General features: G+C 37.9%; 1 long non-coding RNA gene across 1 annotated transcript in view; it reads left to right on the top strand.

Annotated features, from left to right (window-relative positions):
• Positions 1-630: 630 nt before the first annotated feature.
• Positions 631-7,869, top strand: part of LOC138367729 (uncharacterized) — a 31,827-nt gene continuing 24,588 nt past the window's right edge. Inside the window, exon 1 of the long non-coding RNA XR_011229420.1 lies at positions 631-1,179. This is a non-coding gene — a long non-coding RNA (uncharacterized lncRNA). The remainder of the gene's footprint in view (positions 1,180-7,869) is intronic.

Raw genomic sequence — 7,869 nt, 5'->3', positions numbered from 1 at the left:
TGCTTAGACTACATTTAAGGTCATTTATTATACTTTTACAATTTAATTTGTTGTTTATAGTATAAGTACATATTGGCTGTTAAGTTATGGTGCTAGGTTAGACTATGTATGTTTAAATCCCTGATTTAAACAGAGCCAGTGTTCAGTCAGATAACTGAATTTATCAAATCTTATCCTTGTATAAAATACAAGCTGATGTGAGATCCCTGTCTACAGGTGGATTGGAACTTCTATCAACATAGTCATTCACCCCACCTGTCCCTTACAGCCCACAGTTTGTCATTAGGAAAAGAGGATCTAGGATTTACAACCCTAGCTAGAGATTTTAGTTGAATTAATTTGCAGACAGTAAATTTTTAATTTAGTTCAGTACAAGTCCCTGGTAGTCTCCTCTTATATCAATCCCAGCAGGTTTTTCCCACATGACAGGTATTCTTTATCATACAATAGAATATTTTAGTATTAAATACTACGCAGTAAAACGACAAAACTGCTACACATAACTTTACATTATTTAGTGCTTTTTGAGCTGATTCAAGCGTCGTGTGAAATAATGAGTTGGCAACTCTGCTTCTGTATTTCAGTGGCATTAGTAAAGCAGTGGATTGTGGTCCCTGGATTTATCTCTAATGCAGAAGCATTTTTTCTCACAGACAATACCATCATGGCTTCTATGCAAACAATGTTGACTTCCTTCTTTCGTAAACAAAATGAGGAGTGTAAGAAGAATAACGTACTCGAGACTGATAATGATAACAGTGAAAATAGCAAAAGTTGTGTTACAACTGTTTCTAGTTCAAATGTTCAAACTGGGACCATGTGCAATTCAGAAAGTAATGGTGCTTTGAAGTCTAACTTGTATCACTGTTCAGGTGTTTAGACAACACCTGAGTGATGTAACGCTCTTCACTTCGAAGGGTTTAAGACGTGTGACATATATAGAAACAAGATAGGAAATGAGTCTTTTGTCAGGCCCACCAGAGCTCCGGCACCAATAATATTGGCACTGCGCCCTTGGTTGTAACGCACTGTGAAGAGACCAGTAGGAAAGGGACCGTCGAGAAGACTAGACATAACTACCACCAGCTTCACCAGCTTCCACACCAACCATCTAATCACTTGCCCGTACAGCGGCACTGACCAGGAACTACCACTGCGTATATAAGTGTCATCTGAAGGGTGAGTTGTTATGCAATTAATGCAAGCCATTCTCAGCTAGACTACCTGCAATTTTGCTAGGATTTCATAGGGATAGCAAAGAGTGAAGGATATGATCGATATAGAACGATGGAAGGGTATAAGCCTAACCATATGGACAAGATTTATGGCATTAAAGAAACGCAAAATGAGTAGCTACGGAGAGCAGTTAGCATAGTAGAACTTTGGAAAAGCATGGATGAACTAGTGGGAGTCTGTTCTATACTGCAGGAAGAGCTGGGAGGAGGCGAGAAGTAAAAAAGGGAGAAGAAATACAGGCACTTAAAGAATTTGCGTCTCTGGGAACGCAGCTTCAGAGAATTACAATAAACGTAAACAACAAAGATCATCTAATTGAAGGCCTAATACTCACGTACCACACTTACATATTGATACCCTCTCAGTTACTCGCTGTTTCCTGTTGCTTAGATACTCCCTTATCCACTGGAGAACCTTACCTTTTATGCATGTCTGTTTCTCCTACTTTTGTAGCAACCTTCTATGGAGTACTGTGTCAAAGGTTTTCTGACAGTCTAAGCAAATGCTGTCTGCCCACTCTTTTCTTTCTTGCTTATTTTTTGTCGCCTGGTCGGGGAAGCGTAAGGTAATGAAATTTGGCGAAGGGAGCAGGAGGCTGAACACAAGGTATCATCTGGGAAGTGAAATCCTGCAAGAGTCAAATAGAGAGAAAGATCTGGGGATTGATATCACACCGAATCTGTCCACAGAGACCCCTATCAAAAGAATATCATCAGCGGCATATGCTAGACTGGCCAACATAAGAACTGCCTTTAGAAACTTGTGTAAGGAATCGTTCAGGACCCTGTATACCACTTATGTAAGACCAATCCTGGAGTATGCAGCTCCAGCCTGGAGTCCATACCTATTTAACAAAAGACAATGTTAGAGAAGATTCAGCGGTATGCCACCAGGCTCGTCCCGGAACTGAGAGGAATGAGCTACGAGGAAAGGCTAAAGGAGCTGAACCTCACATCCCTGGAAAACAAAAGAGTAAGGAGAGACATGATAACCACCTACAAAATTCTCATGGGAATTGACAGGGTGGACAAAGATAAACTCTTCAGCACGGGTGGGACACGAACAAGGGACACAGGTGGAAACTTAGTACCCAGATGAGCAACAGAGACGTTAGAAAGAATTTTTTCAGTGTCAGAGTAGTTAATAAATGGAATGCACTAGGAAGTGATGTGGTGGAGGCTGACTCAATACACAGTTTCAAATGTAGATAGGATAGAGCCCAGTAGGCTCAGGAATCTGTACACCTGTTGATTGACAGTTGAGAGGCGGGACCAAAGAGCCAAAGCTCAACTCTCGCAAGCACAATAAGGTGAATACAATTAAGTGAGCACACACACACACACACCTTTGAGGTGTACTCACCTAGTTGTACTCACCTAGTTGTGTTTGCGGGGGTTGAGCTCTGGCTCTTTGGTCCCGCCTCTCAACCGTCAATCAACAGGTGTACAGATTCCTGAGCCTATTGGGCTTTATCATATCTACACTTGAAACTGTGTATGGAGTCAGCCTCCACCACATCACTTCCTAATGCATTCCATTTGTCAACCACTCTGACACTAAAAAAGTTCTTTCTAATATCTCTGTGGCTCATTTGGGCACTCAGTTTCCACCTGTGTCCCCTTGTGCGTGTTCCCCTTTTGTTAAATAGACTGTCTTTATCTACCCTATCAATTCCCTTCAGAATCTTGAATGTGGTGATCATGTCCCCCCTAACTCTTCTGTCTTCCAGCGAAGTGAGGTTTAATTCCCGTAGTCTCTCCTCGTAGCTCATACCTCTCAGCTCGGGTACTAGTCTGGTGGCAAACCTTTGAACCTTTTCCAGTCTTATCCTTCCAGTTTTTAGTCTTATCCTAGACTAGATATGGACTCCATGCTGGGGCTGCATACTCCAGGATTGGCCTGACATATGTGGTATACAAAGTTCTGAATGATTCTTTACACAAGTTTCTGAATGCCGTTCGTATGTTGGCCAGCCTGGCATATGCCGCTGATGTTATCCGCTTGATATGTGCTGCAGGAGACAGGTCTGGCGTGATATCAACCCCCAAGTCTTTTTCCTTCTCTGACTCCTGAAGAATTTCCTCTCCCAGATGATACCTTGTATCTGGCCTCCTGCTCCCTACACCTATCTTCATTACATTACATTTGGTTGGGTTAAACTCTAACAACCATTTGTTCGACCATTCCTTCAGCTTGTCTAGGTCTTCTTGAAGCCTCAAACAGTCCTCTTCTGTTTTAATCCTTCTCATAATTTTAGCATCGTCCGCAAACATTGAGAGAAATGAATCGATACCCTCCGGGAGATCATTTACATATATCAGAAACAAGATAGGACCGAGTACAGAGCCCTGTGGGACTCAACTGGTGACTTCACGCCAATCGGAGGTCTCACCCCTCACCGTAACTCTCTGCTTCCTATTGCTTAGATACTCCCTTATCCACTGGAGCACCTTACCAGCTACACCTGCCTGTCTCTCCAGCTTATGTACCAGCCTCTTATGCAGTACTGTGTCAAAGGCTTTCCGACAATCCAAGAAAATGCAGTCCGCCCAGCCCTCTCTTTCTTGCTTAATCTGTGTCTCCTGATCGTAGAATTCTATCAAGCCTGTAAGGCAAGATTTACCCTCCCTGTGTGTGTGTGTGTGTGTGTGTGTGTGTGTGTGTGTGTGTGTGTGTGTGTGTGTGTGTGTACTCACCTATATGTACTCACCTAAATGTGCTTGCAGGATCGAGCATTGACTCTTGGATCCCGCCTTTCTAGCTATCGGTTGTTTACAGCAATGACTCCTGTCCCATTTCCCTATCATACCTAGTTTTAAAAGTATGAATAGTATTTGCTTCCACAACCTGTTCCCCAAGTGCATTCCATTTTTCTACTACTCTCACGCTAAAAGAAAACTTCCTAACATCTCTGTGACTCATCTGAGTTTCCAGTTTCCACCCATGTCCCCTCGTTCTGTTATTATTACGTGTGAACATTTCATCTATTTCCACTTTGTCAATTCCCCTGAGTATTTTATATATCCCTATCATATCTCCTCTCTCCCTTCTTTTCTCTAGTGTCGTAAGGTTCAGTTCCTTCAGCCGCTCTTCATATCCCATCCCTCGTAGCTCTGGGACAAGCCTCGTCGCAAACCTCTGAACCTTCTCCAGTTTCTTTATGTGTTTCTTCAGGTGGGGGCTCCATGATGGCGCGGCATACTCTAAGACGGGTCTCACGTAGGCAGTGTAAAGCGCCCTAAAAGCTTCCTCATTTAGGTTTCTGAATGAAGTTCTAATTTTCGCCAGTGTAGAGTACGCTGCTGTCGTTATCCTATTTATATGTGCCTCAGGAGTTAGATTAGGTGTCACATCCACTCCCACACACATGTGTGTGTGTGTGTGTGTGTGTGTGTGTGTGTGTGTGTGTGTGTGTGTGTGTGTGAGTGTTTCTGAGATAAAAATATGTAATAGATACATTAGAGGGAAAATAGATTGGTTAGAAATAGTAAATACAAATAGTACAGTAAATACACACACCACTATCTTCCACCAGCACCTGAACGGTGGTGGGGTGTGTGGGCTGGGAAGCTCCTGTGTTGTCTATTAATATGCGAGGGACAAGCAGGCAATATCGCAGTGAAAAAATGATTACAAGTTAACAAATATTTGGCAAGCTGACCGAAGCCAAACAACAATGTTGAAAAAACAAATCAGAAATAGTGTGTTTTGAAGAAAGTGTCGCAACCAGTGGTGTAGTGCTGCCAGAGCGCTGCTCCAGCACCTCTACAAGTACATGATGGAATGGAGGAAAGGGAGAGAGGATGAGGGGAAAGGGAGAGAGGATGAGGGAAAGGGAGAGAGGATGAGGGGAAAGGGAGAGAGGATGAGGGAGAGGGAGAAAGGATGAGGGAAAGGGAGAGAGGATGAGGGGAAAGGGAGAGAGGATGAGGGAGAGGGAGAGAGGACGAGGGGAAAGGGAGAGAGGATGAGGGGAAAGTGAGAGAAAATGAGAGGAAAGGGAGATAATGGCTAATGGCTGATGGTTGATCGTGGCAGTAAAATATTAGTATTATATCACCAATAATTTAATAATGTTATGATATTTCTTCGTTATTTTAAAGATTCAATAATATTTAAATTGTTATATTACATATATATATATATATATATATATATATATATATATATATATATATATATATATATATATATATATATATATATATATATATATATATATGTCGTACCTAGTAGCCAGAACGCACTTCTCAGCCTACTATGCAAGGCCCGATTTGCCTAATAAGCCAAGTTTTCATGAATTAATTGTTTTTTGACGACCAAACCTACCTAACCTAACCTAACCTAACTTTTTCGGCTACCTAACCTAACCTAACCTATAAAGATAGGTTAGGTTAGGTTAGGTAGGGTTGGTTAGGTTCGGTCATATATCTACGTTAATTTTAACTAAAATAAAAAATAATTGTCCTCATACATAATGAAACGGGTAGCTTTATCTTTTCATAAGAAAAAAATTAGAGAAAATATATTAATTCAGGAAAACTTGGCTTATTAGGCAAATTTGGCCTTGCATAGTAGGCTGACAAGTGCGTTCTGGCTACTAGGTACGACATATATATATATATATATATATATATATATATATATATATATATATATATATATATATATATATATAAATATATATATATATATATATATTTATATATAAATATATATAGGGAGTATATATTATATATATATATATATTATATTATATATATATAATATATATATAATTGTATATATTATATTATATATATATATATAATATATATTATATATATATATATATATATATATTTATATATATATATATATATATATATATATATATATATATATATATATATATATATATATATATATATATATATATATATATATGCAACAATGATCACAGAAACACTGATCACTGAAAAACACTGAAACACTGAAAAATAGAAAATACTTAGCATTTTCTATTTTTCACATGTAGTTATTCTGCATATATATATATATATATATATATATATATATATATATATATATATATATATATATATATATATATATGTCGTACCTAGTAGCCAGAACGCACTTCTCAGCCTACTATGCAAGGCCAAATTTGCCTAATAAGCCAAGTTTTCATGAATTATTTGTTTTTCGACTACCTAACCTACCTAACCTAACCTAACCTAACTTTTTCGGCTACCTAACCAAACCTAACCTATAAAGATAGGTTAGGTTAGGTTAGGAAGGGTTGGTTAGGTTCAGTCATATAACTACGTTAATTTTAACTCCAATAAAAAAAATTGACCTCATACATAATGAAATGGGTAGCTTTATCATTTCATAAGAAAAAAATTAGAGAAAATATATTAATTCAGGAAAACTTGGCTTATTAGGCAAATCGGGCCTTGCATTGTAGGCTGAGAAGTGAGTTCTGGCTACTAGGTACGACATATATATATATATATATATATATATATATATATATATATATATATATATATATATATATATATATATATATATATATATATATATGTCGTACCTAGTAGCCAGAACACACTTCTCAGCCTACTATGCAAGGCCCGATTTGCCTAATAAGCCAAGTTTTCATGAATTAATATATTTTCTCTATTTTTTTTCTTATGAAATGATAAAGCTACCCATTTCATTATGTATGAGGTAATTTTTTTTTATTGGAGTTAAAATTAACGTAGATATATGACCGAACCTAACCAACCCTACCTAACCTATCCTAAACTATCTTTATAGGTTAGGTTCGGTTAGGTAGCAGAAAAAGTTAGGTTTGGTTAGGTTAGGTAGGTTAGGTAATCGAAAAAACATTAATTCATGAAAACTTGGCTTATTAGGCAAATCGGGCCTTGCATAGTAGGCTGAGAAGTGCGTTCTGGCTACTAGGTACGACATATATATATATATATATATATATATATATATATATATATATATATATGTCGTACCTAGTAGCCAGAACGCACTTCTCAGCCTACTATGCAAGGCCCGATTTGCCTAATAAGCCAAGTTTTCATGAATTAATTGTTTTTCGACTACCTAACCTACCTAACCTAACCTAACCTAACTATTTTGGCAACCTAACCTAACCTAACCTATAAAGATAGGTTAGGTTAGGTAGGGTTGGTTAGGTTCGGTCATATATCTACGTTAATTTTAACTCCAATAAAAAAAAATGGATCTCATACATAATGAAATGGGTAGCTTTATCATTTTATAAAAAAAAAATTGGAGAAAATATATTATTCAGGAAAACTTGGCTTATTAGGCAAATCGGGCCTTGCATAGTAGGCTGAAAAGTGCGTTCTGGCTATTAGGCACGACATATATATATATATGTCGTACCTAGTAGCCAGAATGCACTTCTCGGCCTACTATGCAAGGCCCGATATGCCTAATAAGCCAAGTTTTCCTAAATTATTATATTTTCTCAAATTTTTTTCTTATGAAATGATAAAGCTACCCATTTCATTATGTATGAGGTCAATTATTTCTTATTGGAGTTAAAATTAACGTAGATATATGACCGAACCTAACCAACCCTAACTAACCTAACCTAACCTAACCTAT

The sequence above is a fragment of the Procambarus clarkii genome, chromosome 23, assembly GCF_040958095.1.
Source record: "Procambarus clarkii isolate CNS0578487 chromosome 23, FALCON_Pclarkii_2.0, whole genome shotgun sequence".
Taxonomy (NCBI): domain Eukaryota; kingdom Metazoa; phylum Arthropoda; class Malacostraca; order Decapoda; family Cambaridae; genus Procambarus; species Procambarus clarkii.
The sequence above is the reverse complement of the archived record's forward strand: the minus strand, read 5'-3'. Positions and strand labels throughout refer to the sequence as shown.